This window comes from Myodes glareolus, chromosome 10 (assembly GCF_982192425.1).
Source record: "Myodes glareolus chromosome 10, mMyoGla1.1, whole genome shotgun sequence".
Lineage (NCBI taxonomy): Eukaryota > Metazoa > Chordata > Mammalia > Rodentia > Cricetidae > Myodes > Myodes glareolus.
Genome location: NC_142035.1, coordinates 5,585,644 through 5,602,203, shown reverse-complemented (window position 1 = coordinate 5,602,203; position 16,560 = coordinate 5,585,644). Strand labels below are relative to the sequence as shown.

Sequence of the window (16,560 nt, the reverse complement as noted above, 5' to 3'; positions counted from 1 at the left end):
CAGAGCCATGGCTGAGGCATTTGCGGGCGAGAGCTGGGGCGTGGGAGTGACTCTTAATTCCCAAGTCTCCACACATTTTTCTAACTGTATCTTTTTGTGTCACTGTCTCAGAATAGACACCCTTGTGGGCTTTCCTGGGCTCAAAATAGTCAGGAGCTAGGGCTTGCCATCCACATCCGAGTTTGCGTTACAGCAAGTCGCTCACCGCTTCTGATTGGCGGGTTCCCTTGGCAAACAGACCTCCTTTTATGGAAGAATGAAATCTCCGTGCGGGCTGGGCTCTGAAAGGCCTTTAGCAGGTTGTGGGGCAAGGACCTGCTATGGGGGTCATGCTTGCTTTGGACAGGGCTTCCTGGAGTTTGATGGGGGCCTGTTGCTTGCAGCACTAGGTCACCTTGGAATTATGGTTCCTGCTTCGGTCCATCCCAGACTGTCAAGGTGAACAGGAGAAATGGATTTGACTCTCATCTCTTCTACTAGGACTGCCGTGACTGTGGAGGCCTCTCTTCTTGGTGCCTCAGTTTCCCTTTCCATCCACGCGGGCAACTGCTTGTGGACGTCGACCAAGGCTGCCATGAAGACAGAATGAATGAGTTTGTGCTTGGTATGGGGAATGCGTTGGCAGTGTTGATTCTCTGGCAGACAACAGGCACATAATAAATGTTTTTGGACCCAAAGAGAATTAGAGATCTCTGTCCTTCACATCCCAATACAAGATGTTGCAAAGGATGAACAGTGATCTCCAGTGGGGTAGGATTAACGGGAGCTTCGGGGAGCTGCTAAGTACAAGCGGTGTGGAGGAGGCGGCCTCGGTGGCAAGGTCCAGTCAAAGCAAGAGGGAAAGAGAGGGAAGTTCGCCCCAAACTCTACAGTCCCTCTAGTTGGTATACAAGGATGAACCTGGAAAGCTTAAAGGGGGGAAAGGGGGCAAAAAGGCAAGCCATCCTACTTGTACCTAAACATCTTCTGTAACATGAGGGCCGGCTTGTTGGGGTTTCTGTCCCTCCTGGTACCCCAACAGCCGGCAAGCAACAAAGAAAATCACACACAGGACTCCATAAGGTTATAAACTGATTGGCCCATTTGGTCAGGCTACTTATTAGTTCTTATGACTTATCTTAACCCATTATTCTGATCTATGTTAGCCACACGGGCTCAGTACCTTTTTCAGCTGTCAGCTTACATGTTGCCTCTTTGGTGGTCTGCACAGGAATGGCAGAGGAACCTCCTTGCTTCCCAGAATTCTCCTGTTCTCATTGCATCACCTCTACTTCCTGTCTGGTTTTCCCACCTATACTGCCTGCCTGGCCAATCAGCGTTTTATTAAAATATGATTGACAGAATACAGACAATTCTCCCGCATCAATCTTCAGGGTGGGATTTCCCTGCTGTCACAGGGCACTGGCCTGTTGTGAGGTAAGCCTCAGCTGTGTAAGGGAAGGGACAGACGTGTGTGCATGTGTGTGTGTGTGTGTGTGTGTGTGTGTGTGTGTGTAGGCTAGAGACTAGCGTTAAGATCCTTCTTCATTCTCTACCTTATTTTGAGACGGGGGCTCTCACTGAACCAGGAGATCACCAGGTGTGCAGGCTGGATGGCCAGTGAGACCCCAGGATCCTCTCGTTGGCCCCTCCCTACCCAGAGCTGGAGTTGCAGGCGTGGACTACAGGACTCGCTTATTGTAGATTGTGGAGAATTGAACTTGGACCCTCATGCCTATGCAGTAACCACCTGACTCCCTCTGGTGCTCTGAGAGCACACGTGTGGAGGAGAGAGGCTGTCTCTGCCTCATTGACCCTTCCTTCCCAAGTATGTTGAGCAGGGGTCAGCGCTCAGAGGTGGGACTGGCAGGGGGAGCAGACCTGGTGCCAGCCCTATGTCCAGTGTGGCTACTGTCATGGCGCTGTGACAGCCGAGGTCTTTGCAGTTTGTTGAGCGCCGTTCACCATCTCATCAAAGAGAGGAGCACTTAGACCTCACGTCCGGGAAGAGGCCTCATTCCAGAGGCCATCTTTGTTCCAGGCCTCTCTGTGGACAGGATTGAAGAGGAAACAGATGCCGGTCTGGTTGCTGGGCAGCACTTGACTTTGAGTGGCAGGGGTGGAGGCTGTCTCTGTCACAGCTGAGGGCCGTATCTTCCGGAGATGAGCCGGTGCCTTTGATGACAGCAACACGGCAGATTGGCAGGGAGCAGCTTTCCTTCCTCCACTTCCGTCGTGGTTGTGTACACTCCTGTAAGTCTAGGGTGAAGGAGGAGGAATAAAGACAGATGGATGTGGACAGGGAAGGATGATGCTTCCTCTTCAGGGCTCCTTTGAAGTGTAGCTCCCCCACACCTCCATATCCCCAGCCCCCACTGCTTGGAACAGCGGATCTTTCTCTTTTCAGATTCTCTGACCTCTTTGTGAGATTCAGTCAGTAGGCAGACAGCAAGCAGGGGCCAGGAAGAGCAACTCTGAGACCTGGGAAGGTGTCTCCAGCAGACTCTGCCACGTGTCTCTGGCCAGGACACGGGGCTAACCATGTCCCACTAAAGGCATTCCAGGAGGGCTGGGAGCAAGCAGGCAGGCGACACCCTGTGGCATCCTGTGCACCACAGCGTGTGTTTCATGGCACATTTGGTCACTCTGGTCAGGTGACTTTCCTCCAGAGTGGAGTTAGCCTATGGCCGTGAGAGTGTGCCACACTGAAATGTGCGCCGTGACTTCTGGAAAGTGTGCCCGTCTACCAACTGTGCCGTGCCAAGGCTAGACTGTGTTCAACACCCCAGAAAAACCCCAGCACAATTCCAGCAAGAGAAACCTCTTTAAAGAGAGAGAGCAAACAACTGGAAAAGAGCTCTTATTTGTTCATGCTTTTCAGGTAGTGTGTGTGTGTGTTTGTGTGTGTGTGTGTGTGTGTGTGTGTGTGCGTGTGTGTGCATGTGCACATGTGCACATGTAGCATGAGGGGCCGGCTTGTTGGGGTATCTGTCCTACCCAGTACCCCACAACCCGCAAGCCCCAATAAAAATCAATCACACACAGGACTCCATAAGATTATAAACTGATTGGCCCATTAGCTCAGGCTTCTTGTTAACTCTTATAGCTTATATTAACCCATTATTCTTATCTATGTTAGCCACAGGGCTCAGTACCTTTCTCAGCTGGGCAGGTTACATGCTGCCTCTTCGGTGATCTGTGCAGGAATGGCGGAGGGAACTTCCTCCTCCCTAGCCTTCTCCTATTCTCATTGCCCCACCTCTACTTCCTGTCTGGTTGACCCGCCTATACTTCCTGCCTGGCCAATCAGCGTTTTATTAAAATACATGATTGACAGAATACAGACAATTCTCCCACACCATGCACATGCTCGTTCATGGTATTTTTCTAGCCTGACATCTTCCAATTGGTCTCGGTTTGAATTGAGATAGCTTCGGCACACATGCCAGCTCATCTTCCATTGACATGGAGGGAGAAGGCTTCCCAGTGACCAATAGGAAAGCAGCTGGGCACTGTCCTCTGACGCTGCATTCCAGAGAATCTTACCAAGTCGCCTTACCCAGACCCACCAGAGAAAGAATCTCCTCCCCCTGGTGGACCACAAGCCTGTCAGGGAGATGTTGCTGCTGCAAGGCCTGAGGCCAGAGCCCCTGCGCCTCATTCCAGCACCTTTCCTGTGTAGAGGCCTCTACTCTTAGGTCAGAAGGGCTGTGAGTGCTTGAATCCTTTTGACATTCCCATTTCATCTCCCTCCCCGTGAGCCTGGCTGACCCCAAATCTGTCTCCTCGTCAAATGCGCAAATGCCAGCCACTGAGATGATGTCGTTTGAGGTCATAGGGGTCAGGGAGTGTGCGGGGTGTGTACGCTGGGAATGTGTGGGGTGTGATGGTTGAATTAGCGCACCCCAGAGCTTCCAACAATAGTCTGGGCTCCCCCATGCCTTTACATGCTGTACCTGTGCTTCACTGGCCCTAGGAAACTTGTACCCATCCCTCAGCAGCCCAGTTTCCATGTTCCAGCCTCTGTGAAACTTTCTCCTATGTCTGCCAGCCAACAGTGCCTCAGGTTTCCCTCCTTTGTGATACTTCAAGATTCTTTGGCTTTGTGTGTGTGTGTGTGTGTGTGTGTGTGTGTGTGTGTGTGTGTGTTTAAATTGGAGCTTGTTTATTTTACGTGTACATGTGAGTGTGGTACATGTGTGCATGTGCGTATTCACATGTGTGCCTGTGATATGCATTCATGCATGCAGACAACAGAGGTTGACATCAGGTGTCTTCAGTGGCTCTCCACTTTATTCTTTGAGGCTGGGTCTTTCACTGAACCTGGAGTTCACTGACTGTCTAAGCTGGCCTGGCCAGAGAGCCCCAGGGATCCCAATGACTCTGCCACCCCAGCACTGGAATTGTATATTCAGACAACTAGGCCCAGCTTTTACATGGATTTTGGGGACTGAACTTGGGTTCTCAGGTTTGTGAGGCAAAAATTACACACTGTGGCAAATCCCCAGACCTAATTTTACTTTTCTGGACTCTTGGGTAGAGATGCAAATCAACCTATCTCCTGAATTCAGCATTCTGTCTAAGTGGGGCCTCTCTCTGTCTTTATTGACAAGCTCCCTCTCTGTCTGAGCTGACCCAGTGTCTGCTTCCTCCACCCACACAGCCCACACCCTGGACTTGAACTTTACGGGTGTGATCATTGTGTTCTCCAAGAGGCGAGTGAGAACACAGACCCTCACAGAACTCAGGTCCTCTGGCCTCCCTATCCTGCTGTGCCTCCTGCCAAGCGCGGATTTTATCACTAGAGCTCCTGGTGCCGTCTTTGGTACCCCACAGATCAGCAAACAGGGCTGAGGCTGCAGGGACTCTGTGACTCCACATCTGGCCCAGACTCTAGATTTTATCATATACAGCTAACACCCCCAGCATGGCGGATTCCAGCTTGCCACACTAGAGATGAAGTCCCAAAGAGAAATCCCGGAGTCTTTCAAAACTGGAGGTGCAGAGCTCAAATCAAAATAGTTGTCCCCGCCAGGATCAACTGGGGTCCGGCCACTCTCGGTCAGATGAGTTTCCGAGAAGTTGCATCTTAAATTATTTTTATGGACCGTTGGAGTTTTGAGTTAATGTTTAGACTGCAGCTCACAAACACTTCCCTCTTGGGGAGGAAAGGAAACTGGCTTTCATTTGGCAGGTTTTGCCTCTGTCAGCGTTCCCAGTGGCAGGAACCACAGGCTCTGCCTGGGAAGGGCTGGGGCCACAGCTGGCTTTTATTATTGAATATTTCTGGTGGTGCTGTTGGCCCCCACTCTGTTTATGTTGCTTGTAAGATTTCACGCAAGACTCTGCGAGGACCTGGGCTTGAGCCCGAGCGTCTGATCTTCGGGGTAATTCGTTCCATCCCTTCATTCCTCAGCCCTTTCCTTCTGATATTTTGCCAAGTGCATATTGAGCACTGCCAGAAAACAGAGCAAGGGCAGGGTGTGCAGACTCTGGGGTCCCTGCAGCTTTGGCTTGTCCTCCATTCTCCAGGATAGAAGGCTCCATCTTGCTTAGGTAGTTTGTGTGTGTGTGTGTGTGTGTGTGTGTGAGAGAGAGAGAGAGAGAGAGAGAGAGACAGAGACAGAGAGAGACAGAGACAGAGAGAGATCTGTTTTGTTTTGTTTTGTTTTGAAAGAACGTGAGTCTGTCCCACCCCAATCTTTGAACGCTGTGTTTGCCCTTGGCCTGGTGGGAAGCAGGGATCCCGGGCTCTGGGCTCTGCCTGCAGCCGTGTGTTGCTCACACGTCCTGCTTTGCTCCAGCCAGGCTGCCTTGGAGTCCTAGACCTGGCTCTGGAGGTGTGAGAGGCTCTGCACAGGATAGAGATTCTTTCTCCCTTCTGGATGTGAAAGAAATTCTAAGAACACACCCCATAGGGGTGGACTTTCCCTTCCCAACTTCTCTGTCTGTTCTCTTTGTCAACACATGCTTTCTAACAGTTCCTGGGGTGTGTCTGTGTGGAGTGAGAGAGTGTGTGCACAGACACATGCGTACTTGTGTGTGTGTGCCTGTGTAAGAACATATGAGCACACATACATGTGTCAATAGATATGCTTGTGTGTGTTGTTCATATATAGATGCACATTCAAGCACATGTGCATGTGTGTGTACACATGTGTGCGCACACGTGTCCATATTTGTATATATGTTGTGTGTGCATGTATGTGTGGCATGTACCTGTGTCAGTGTGTGCACAGATACATGAATGGCCCCATTCATTAGCATCAGCCGCACTTTTCCTGCCCACCAGGAGGAGAACTCGGATGGCCTGTGCACCTAGTGGACATCCGAGCTCTGAGAAGTCTGGGAACTTGGGGGTGGTCTCATGGGCCCCACTGTAGTCTCCTGGGATGGTCTCCAGCTGACCTTGCCCAGTATTGTAATTAAATAACACACTAGTCAAGCATTTCTGGACCACGAGAGAACCCTGTGAGGATTGGGTGCAACCACCTTGGCTGTCCTTCCAGTAAACCTCAGGGTAACTGGGGTCTTTGGTTGTGGCTTGTGACGTATTGGCTGGCCCATCAGTGTATGCCCTGGAAGGCAGTGTGAAATGTGAGGCCAGAGGTGCAGGGGCCGAGAACACCAGGGAACATTCCTTTGTATGAAGAGACACCTAAACTGCAGGGCAGCGTTGGGCAGTCAGAGGCAGGGCGCCACCACCCCTCCCCAGTGTCTGTGGGATGTCCTGACTGCAGCACTTCCTGGCACCCAGCAGAACACTGTACAAGCCTGTCAGTCGCATAGAAAACAATTATGGATGGAAAGTTGAGAGTCAGCTTCCCACAGGAGCCCCTGCTCATCCACAGAGCCCCACTTTATAGCCAAACCATAAAGCCATGGAAATGGAGATTTTAATGGAAAAGTTACTACACTGGCTTTATAGGGATGGGGGTCAGCTGACCACAGTGGTGGCCAGGGGCAGTGTGTTAGTCACCATCTCGGCTGGACACCTCACTCCCCTGGTTTCTGTCTTTGACTCCATCATACAAACAGGCAAGCCACTCCGGTTCTCTGACCCGCTTCTGGATCTCTCTCTACAGCACAGCTCTTTGGAGAACTGCTGCGCAATGACTCTGGGCCTCGGCATCCCAGTGGTGGAAAACCAGAGACATCTTAGATCCTAAAGGGTGTGCAGTACATCTCCTTTCTGTCTGGAGGCCACTGGCCACCATGGAGAGCAAGGTCCCCAAGGGCCCAGAAGCTTCCCCACTGCTCCTTTGTCCCCTGGCAGATCGGAATGGGAAGAAGAAAGTGATGGCTTATTATTCAGGAGGATAGGTACCACCGTCTCCCTCCTGGCTCCCGAGAGGCCATTTGTCCCAGAAAGACACCTGCAGCAGAAGCTCCTTCAGTCTGAGATTCTAACCCCAAATTTGGCCTGAGTTTCTGAGCAAGGCGGTTATATATCTACCACTGAGTATGTATTGTTTGTATACACATGTATGCTCACATGAGGGTCATGGGAGGAAATGGGCACACTTAGGTTTGTATATTAGTGCTTATTAGGTATTCACAAACATGCATGTGTGTATGTATGCAAACACACACAGTTATTTGTGCCTTAACTATTTGCCTTCTGAGGAAGGTGGAGACAGCGTCTGGAGCCTGAGCTGCTGTTTGATCCAACTCTGTTCCCGTCTAGAAGGAGCTATTCCTTGAACCACATTGCCACCCTTCTTCTAATAGAGGAGAGAGAGCAGGTAGAGGACAGCCCAGGCTCCATGGAGGTGCCAGGCTTGCCAGGTGGGTCAGCCTTTTAAAGGGCAAGAAAACCGAGGCAGGAGTAAGCCAGCCCCTTGCCCAGGTCCGCTGAAAGAGTGAGGGAACCGGGATTGTGTACATTGGTATCACATGAAGGAACAGGATCAGAGACTTCCTCGTGAAGTAGGTTGACCAAGAATGAGCACAGATTCAAGTTTGCCACTTTCTCCCCGTGTCTTCTGTCTGTCTGTCTGTGGATTGGGGTTACTAATGTGTCTGTTGTGTGTGTCTCATCTGTCTCTCCATGTTGTGCCTGCCTGTTGTGTGTATGTCTGCCCCTAACACTGGCTTTGCTTTGTGTTTACTGAGCACAGGAAATATGGTATGGGAGAGCGTTTCTACAGGGTTCTTCAACAGGTGTAGCACGAATCCTAGTTGGTGTTAACAACAAAACTCAAGAGTCAGATACAGGGGTTGACGCTGGAGTTCTTCTACCTCTACCAACGCTCAGACGGAAGGGGCGACCCTGTCCTCAGACTGCATCTCAGACTCCATCTGTCTCCACCAAACCTTAGACTGCTTGAGCTTCTGTCTCCTTCTGCCTTATATTCCTCTCTCAGCCCAGCCACATCACTCCTGTCTCCACCTGCCTAGTGCTGGGATTAAAGGCGTGGGATCCCAAGTGCTGGGATCACCTTTGTGTGAGCTCTGTTTCTCTCTTAGATGTATTCAATCTAGCCCAGGGTGACCTTGAACTCACAGAGATCCATTTGCCTCCACTCCCAAGTACTGGGATTGAAGGTGTGTGCCACTACCACCTGACCTCTAGTGTCTTAGCTCTGCACTCTGATCTTCATGTAAGCTTTATCTGTTAAAACACAAACAAAATACCACTAGAAACAGAGATCCTCATTGCTTCACTGACCCCAGATGACCCAGTATAGCAGTAAAACTGTACAGATTTAATCAACCTTTATCCACGTGTTGCTTCAAACATGGGATGTTCGTTTTGTTTAAGGTTGCTTCCAACCTGTTGGCTTCATGAAGCAAATGATTATCATAACACACACACACACACACACACACGTGCACACACATGCTCTCACACATTTGCAGATACCCTCATGGCATACATACACACACGTATGCACACACATACACACGCATACACACATGCATACCACATTTCTAGGCCAGGGGCATGGGAGAGTATATAACTTCAGATGACAGCTATTCATTAGCTTAGGTTGTAAAAGCTGATTATGTGGGAAATCCAAGGCAAGTAAAGCTGATTGTTATTTTCTTAAAGGCAGATTAAACAAACAGCCTGTGCACACAGTAGGACGGTGAAGTACGTAGTCTTAAATGATCTCAGGGCACATTATTAATTTGGTTATAAGATCTGGCAGAAGTTTGTACAGACTCTTTGAAGGCAAGAGATCTTTTCAGAAAATATATCACCGCATTTCTGGAGGGTTCTGGAAGATTCTGGAGTCAGGATTTATTCTGCTCACATGCCCTGCACATGTCACAGGAGACAAATGCCACCATCTGCAGAAGAGTTTCAAAGTAGGGACTCAGGCACAACGGAGAAGGCAGGGCAGAGTGATCGGCAGCAAAGCGCTTAGCGCCGTGGAGGAACCAGCTGTGCAGCGGTGATCACGGCAGTCAGTTCCTGAGTGTGCAGCCAGCTCCAGGAAGGGACTTCTGTGAGCTGGTTCTTTCCTGGGGGGACAGCAGGTGTTTCCAGACGTGTCCCATCGATGCAACTGGATCCTGGTAGGATCGCCTGGTGATGAGAGAACTGGAAACTCACTGATTTCTGTGATGGTTCCTCCTGGCTGTCAACTTGATGGGGTTTAGAAAAACCGAGGAAACAAATCTCTGGGTGTATCTGTGAGGATTATCTAAATTAGGTCAGTTAGATTGGGGGGAACCTCTCTAAATGTGGGTGGTACCACCCTACAGGCTGGAGTGCCAGACTAAGCAAAAAGGAGATTTCACAGAGCACCGGCATTCACCCCTCTACTTTCTGACTGCAGAGATCACGTGACCAGTGGCCTCCTGATCCTGCCATGACTTCCCCACCATGATGTGACCCCAAAACCCTCTTTTTCCCTTAAGTTGCTTTTGCCAGGTGTTTTGTAGAAGCAACATGATGAGCAACGGGCAGTTTTTCTTTTGGTTATTTAAGCTGTACTTCCTTAACTAGTAGAACCTGGGGCTTATGGGCCTAGAACTTACTAGAAGCCATAGTTTAAGTTCTGAGAAACTGAAGGACTGAAAAGGAAATAGAAAGCAAAGAGGGCTCCCATGATAACTACATGTTCCCTATGTTCCCCCTTCTCATTTGGAAATAACCCAGGGGGGTTAAAGAGGTGGCTCCCAACAGGGCTGTGGGTGAGACTGGAGTCCAAAGCTTGTCTTTCGATAATCTTGAAGATGTCAGTCAGGGAAAACGGCAGGGCCTTGGAACTGGCTCCAAAGCTGAGAGGAGAGGTGGACACTGTACATGAAAAGTTGGGGGGCTGTAGAAAGGAAGCTCAGGTAAATTATCCTTGAGCAGCTTCATCTGCAGAATTAGGGCCTGGAAGGAGAGGGTGAGCATTCAGGTCCCAGGAAGGGCAACACCAGGAGAGACAACTGCTAGGGCCACCATGATGAGGAACCTGAAGGGAAAACACCCCCAGTTCCCTTCAGCTCCTGGGCGTTATGAGCGTTCTAGCACCATCCACATGATGGAGTTGGCTTAAATTGTTAATTTTTATAGTTATGAGTATTTTGCCTGCATGTGTATATATGTGCACCACGTAAGTACTGGATGTCTGCAGAGGTCAGGAGAGGGTTTTGCACCCCTGGAATTGGAGTTGTGGACAGTTGTGAGCCAACATGTGAGTGCTGAGAACCAAATCTGCATCCTCTGCAAGAGCAGTAAGCGTGCTTAACTGTGGGGCCGTCTCTCCAGTCTCCCAAGACGCAAGCACGGGCCTTCCCTGGCGCCATCACCCTGGTAGCCTCACCCTGCCCTTGTCAGTCTGGCACACGCTGACATCTGGCTGGAGAGCCTGGGCTTGATTGACCTGAGGCCAACACAGTCACACGAGGACGTTGTCTCTTCTTTACCCAGGTTCCACAGATGGTGTTCCAGTTGGATTCTGGAAGAGCAACAGGGATCCCTCTCCTGACGGCCAAGCCTGAGTAGTTTCTCCGAATTTCATAGGCTGGAAAGCCGTGGGTTGTCCTCTGAAGTATATGAACCACCAAGGCCTCTCCTGCTCCTTGCTGGTCCTTATGTGACCTTTACTAGACAGACACACACAAACGTGCCTTTCACCCCAGAGAGGGCCTCGAGGACAGACCACAGAACCCATTCCATCCAAGTCTAGCTTGGCTAACCAGTAACCTTACTGGTATTCACTTATGGAAGAACGGGTGACGTAAAGGCAGCTGCACCTGGAAAAAGCCCACCTCAGCCCAGGCGATGACTCAGAAAAGTGTCAGTCCTGGGGCTCCCTGCCTGGCTCGAAGGCGCAGGCTGGGGCCTCCTCTCCCTGACCATTGTTACTGTTAGTGCAAACCTGGAGAGGGTGGGATTCGATCTGAGGTGTGGTTGTCTGTGTGACTCTCCTCCTCATTCCTTGCCATCCCAGTCAGACTTCTGGGACCAAGCTGCTGGGTGGAGTGTCCAGGGATAGTGACCTACTAGCCCAGTGGATGTGGTAGGGGAGAGGTCCCTGTGGATTTTGTTAAGTTTCAGGGACTTTATGAGACTTGTAAATTTTCTTTCCTTCCTGAGTCTCATGAGCTTCTCTCCTTCCTCCAGAGAAGATGTTTTCATTTGGAGACACAAGTGCACAACACTAGTCAGGGAGGCAGCAACCATCTTCTGCATGCGTGCACACATGTGCACACACACACGCACATGCACACACACACACACACACACACACTTACACATGCATGGAGAGATGGCTCAGAGGTTAAGAGCATTGCATGCTCTTCCAAAGGTCCTGAGTTCAATTCCCAGCAACCACATGGTGGCTCACAAACATCTGTAACAGGGTCTGGTGCCCTCTTCTGGTCTGCAGACACATACACAGACAGAATATTGTATACATAATAAATAATAAATATTTAAAAAAAAAAGATTTATGAACAGGCTTGATGTGTGACTCTCCTGCCTTGCTCAGAATTCTCGCCTTTCCTGTGATCGCTTTCTCTTGCAAATGTCCCTTTGTGGTAACATTCACCACTAGGTGACACAGAGTAGGGGCCTTCCAAGCCAGCTACTTGATGCATGGACTTTCAGACTGCTCTCCCCTTTGTATTAAGCACCAAAAGCTAGGACTAGAAATTCCTTTCCTGTATTCTATTACTATATATTTAGATACAGGATCTTACCATAAAGCCCAGGCGGGCCTGAACTTTTGGATCCTCCCCCTCCCATCTCAGACCACCACACCTAGACTCTTTCTTTGATCAATTGCGTGTGAAAACATATTATCCAAACCCCCAATGAAGCCCAGTCTCATGGGTACTCAGTAGGGACATTCAGGTAGTCTTTGAAACATTTAACATTTAACAGATGCCTTGGGCATCTCCTGTGTGGTGAGGCTGCAGAGACATCGAGACAGGGCGCCGTGCAGCCTTCCAGGTGCTGACAGGTCTGGGTTTTCAGAGACTGTGTGCACAGTGGAAGGACAAGGAGTTTGTTTCTAAGCTTGTGCCTTCTAGAATCTTCTATATCCCCTCTGCATAGGGGTCCAGAGCTCTGACCACCTGGCCAGTACCCACCCGGCTCCAAAGCCTATGCAGGAGCACAAGATCCCTGGCTTTCCACCACAACTCAGCATGTGTTACCTCTCCTCCCAAGTCTGCCTCAGATGTCAGCAATGCTGGCAGAGCCCAGAAGGATGGGCACTGGCTATCCCCACTCTCTGCAATTGTCTCTGAGACCAACACTGACACTCACATGTCATCTAGGGAGAGGGCTGTTGACTCAGCTGCCTTCTGGAGTCACCCAGGCACTGCTGTTGACTAGGCCACAGAACAGCTCAATGAGACACTCTGGGATAGCAGGGGCATGGGTGCTCCCTCCCAGGAATCCACTGTGGTCAGGCCAGGTTGTGTGAATCTTCAATCCCTGATTGGTCCACATTTTCACACAATGCCAAGAGCATCTCTTTCAGTGCCCTGTGGAGTTCTGTTCAGTTTGAGTTTCTTTTTAAAAACATCAGTCTAGGCTGATGAGACTTCGTGGGGTAAAGGAGCTGGTTGCCAGCCTTGACCTGAGTTTGACCCCTGGGGTTCAAATGGGCAAAGTAGAATAACACGCTCCTGCAAACTTTTCTCTGACCTCTGCACGTGGGCTTCAGGATGCGAAGTCAACAAAGCTTAAAAATAAATTAGTTAATTAATTTGAAGGGCTGGGAAATGGCTCAGAGGGTGAAATGTCTGGTATGCAAGCCTGAGGACCCAAGTTTGGATCCCCAACACCTACTTAACAAGCTGGGTGCAGTCCCAAGCCTGGAAGGCAGACAGGCAGATCTGGGCTTGATGGTCATTCTCGATGATGATGAACTCCGTACTCAGCGAGAGACTCTGTTCTCAAGACGATAGAGAAGGACACCCAGTGTTGAGCTCTGGCCTCTGCACACATGTGCACACACACGCACACACAGACAGAATCTCAAAGGTGCTTAAGTAAAGGTTTTAACTAGTTACCAGGATAACGAGATTGTTTTAAAACAACAAGTTCAAGTCTCAGGAGTTTGGTCATTGCTTTGGGCACTGTGACACTAAACGTGCAGCACCAAAGACATCTGTCCGTCCTGTAGGCGTCTGTCCATCCTGTAGGCCTTGTGAGTGGGCGGTGGTTCTGCCTTTCTCTTGGCAGTTTAAACTGCTGCAGGTTGGACCAAGTGCTACAGGGTCCTGGTGCATGCTGGTTTAGTGAACTGTGAGTCTTTTGGATAAAGGCTATAGGGGCTGGGGCTCAGTCAGTAAGGCACTGGGGAAAGGTTTTAGACAATAAAACACTTCGCTCTCAAGTACAAGGCCCTTAGTTCCAGGGCCAGCACCCACAAAGAAAACTCTTCACGGTGGCACACGGCTGTAACCCCAGCACTGAAGGTGGAGACAGGTGCATCTAGCCCAGCCGTGCCAGTGAGCTCCCAGTTAGATGAGAGACTTGTCTAGAAAACAAGGTGGATGATGGATCTTAATCAGCAATTCCCAACAGGTGGGTCAGGACCCATTTGGGGGCTTGAATATCAGGCATCCTGCATAACAGATATTTATATTAATATTCATAGCAGTAGAAAATTACAGTTATAAAGCAACAATGAAATGATTTTATGGTTGGGGGTCACCACAACATGAGGAACTGTATTGAAGAGTTGCAATCAGGGCTGACCTCTGATTTTCACACGCATGTGCCTGTGCCCCCCACACCCATGTGTGGACATGCATACACAATTAAAAGAACAAATCCATTGAAAACAATCCAGGAAAGGAGACTGTTTGGTCTCCCTGCCCTGTAAAACCTTTCAGACTTAACGTTATGTAAAAATTCTTTTGTGGACTGTGAAGAGCAAGTTTAGATTGCAGAAATGCTCACGGTGGGAATACAACTTAAGTGATGTCCCCAGGCTGGAAGAACCGGGGACACTGCAAGGCTGCATGGGAGGTGCCCAGGTGATGTGAGAGCTGGGGGGGGGGTCTGGTATGCATAAAACTGTACCTCACACGACACCGCTGTGAAGTCAGACGGTGGGGTGAGGCCACCAGCTTGGCTGAGTAGGTAAAGCAGAGACCCCTCACTTTCAATCCACTAGGACAGGAGGCCTTGACTGTACCCTGGGGCTATGAAACCTTCCCTAGAGCCTGGACTGGCTGGACTGCTTGGACCCTCCCTTGCCTAAAGGGGTTGGGGAAGTCACCCTTCCTCGGCACAGCCTGAGGTCAGATGACTTGCCGTGGTGAGGGACGTCTAGGATCGTGGACAGACCCTTGTGTTTCCACGCTTCCCGGTGTGGGGACCCTGAATCCCTAAGGCATTCTGTAGTTTCTTCTTCTCCTCCTCCTCCTCACCCACCCTCTTCTTCTCCCTCTCCTCCTCCCCCTCCTCTTACTGGTGTTGCTTACTTAGCTCTGGCTGGCCTTGAATTTGTAATTCTCCTGCCTCAGCCTCTCCAGTGCTGGGATTATAGGACTGTATCACTATTTCAGGCTCAACGGTTGTTTTTAGAGCCACGAGTGATGCAGGGAAAAGCTCAATCCCGCTAAGACCGTCGGAGAGCTCTGTCATCCACTGGTGCCCTGACTGAAAAGCTAAGGACACTAGCAAGTTCTGACGTCATCCACGAGTCCCCAAGCTCCCCGTTGTGGGGGTCTTCCATTCAGAACCACACTTTCCATGCCATTCCATGCCTATACAAGTGCATCCTGCTGATGGCAGGATCCCGTGGCTGGGGACTTCAGGGAAGTTAGAGATATGGCCCCAGGGAGGTGATTCATTTCCGATGGGGAAATGGAGATCATGAATAGGGTGTGCTTCTCTGTGCCAGCCAGGAACTTGCCATTGAGATCCAGATGCCTGGCAGACAGAGCCATGCACTTTCTTCTGCCCACTCTCTCCCTCTCTCTGGGGCTTAGTCAGATTCCTGACATCATCTGCGCCCACCCTCCCAGGTCTCAACAGTGAAATAATATACAATGAGAACTACCGTGATCCTCTCTGGTGGGGTCTTCAGTTTACCCAGTAACTAGGCAACGTGGCGTGGTCGCCAAGGGAAGGGTCACAAAGAGGGACCATCACACTCTGTAGGAAAGACTGTGGTCCAAGAAGAGTAGGCACGGCCACACTCACTCAGAGCCAAGCCAGGCTGGGCTAGAGCCACGTCTGACTGGGTGGGACTTTTTCCTGCACCCCATTCACGCAGCATGGTAGCAGTGGGGTTGGGGATGGACAAAGGCAGTTCCTGTGCTATCTGTCTGGCTTCACCCAAGGCTAGCTGTTTGCGGCTGTGCGAGATTACCTCCGGGTTCCAGAAACCTTGTAAATAGAAGATGCACCCCAAATGATCCTCCTGGGAGTGGCTGTGGGGTGGCAGGGTCAATGGAACATGAACACTGAAAATTTCTCAGGACAGCCTGGTACAGACGTAGATGCTCAACTGCTATGGAAATAATCCTTTTGTACACTGTGAAGATGTGTTGCTCTCATTGGTCTAACAAAGAGCAGAATGGCCCATAGCTGGGCAGGTAGAGGTAAGGTGAGACTAACAGACAAAAAAGAGTCTGGGAATAAGAAGGGCAAAGTTGCCAGGAGACTCAAAAAGAAACCATGCTGAAGGTACCGCTATGTGGTAGAGCACAGATAATTTAAGTTGTAAGACCTCTTTCCTTCCTTCTTTCTTTCCTTCCTTCCTTCCTTCCTTCCTCTCTCCCCTTCCCTTCCTTTTTCCCTCCCTTCCCTCTCTTTCTCTCCCTTTTCCCTTCCCTCTCCCTCCCCATTCCTCCCTACCCTCCCTATCTAAGCTCTGGCTTCTGCTCCTCTTCATCCTTGCCCTTCAAGATGAGGAGTGCTATAGTTATAGCAAAGTTGGAAGTTCCCGGATGAGCTGCAGACCTGACCTCCAGAGGTAGAGTTCCAGGGCACCCAGCCAGGCTTCAGAGACCACTGCTGCTGGGTGCCTTTGCCTTTGCTTGGCCAGGTTAAAGGTTAGGCCGGACTTCCTGAGGAAGAAAGACAGACTTAGCCTGAGGCAGAAAGTCTCCTTTCTGCTGCAAGTAACCCTTCTATGCCTGGAGGCGTCTGAGGCTGTCCGTTGT

At 50.3% G+C, this 16,560-nt stretch overlaps 1 long non-coding RNA gene across 1 annotated transcript; it reads right to left on the bottom strand.

Moving 5' to 3' along the window:
• Positions 1-1,058: 1,058 nt before the first annotated feature.
• LOC146892715 (uncharacterized) lies at positions 1,059-3,182 on the bottom strand. Its single transcript, XR_015003989.2, has 2 exons — positions 3,135-3,182; positions 1,059-2,238 (listed from the first exon to the last, which is right to left on the bottom strand). It is a non-coding gene; the product is annotated as an uncharacterized LOC146892715 (long non-coding RNA).
• Positions 3,183-16,560: the final 13,378 nt, after the last annotated feature.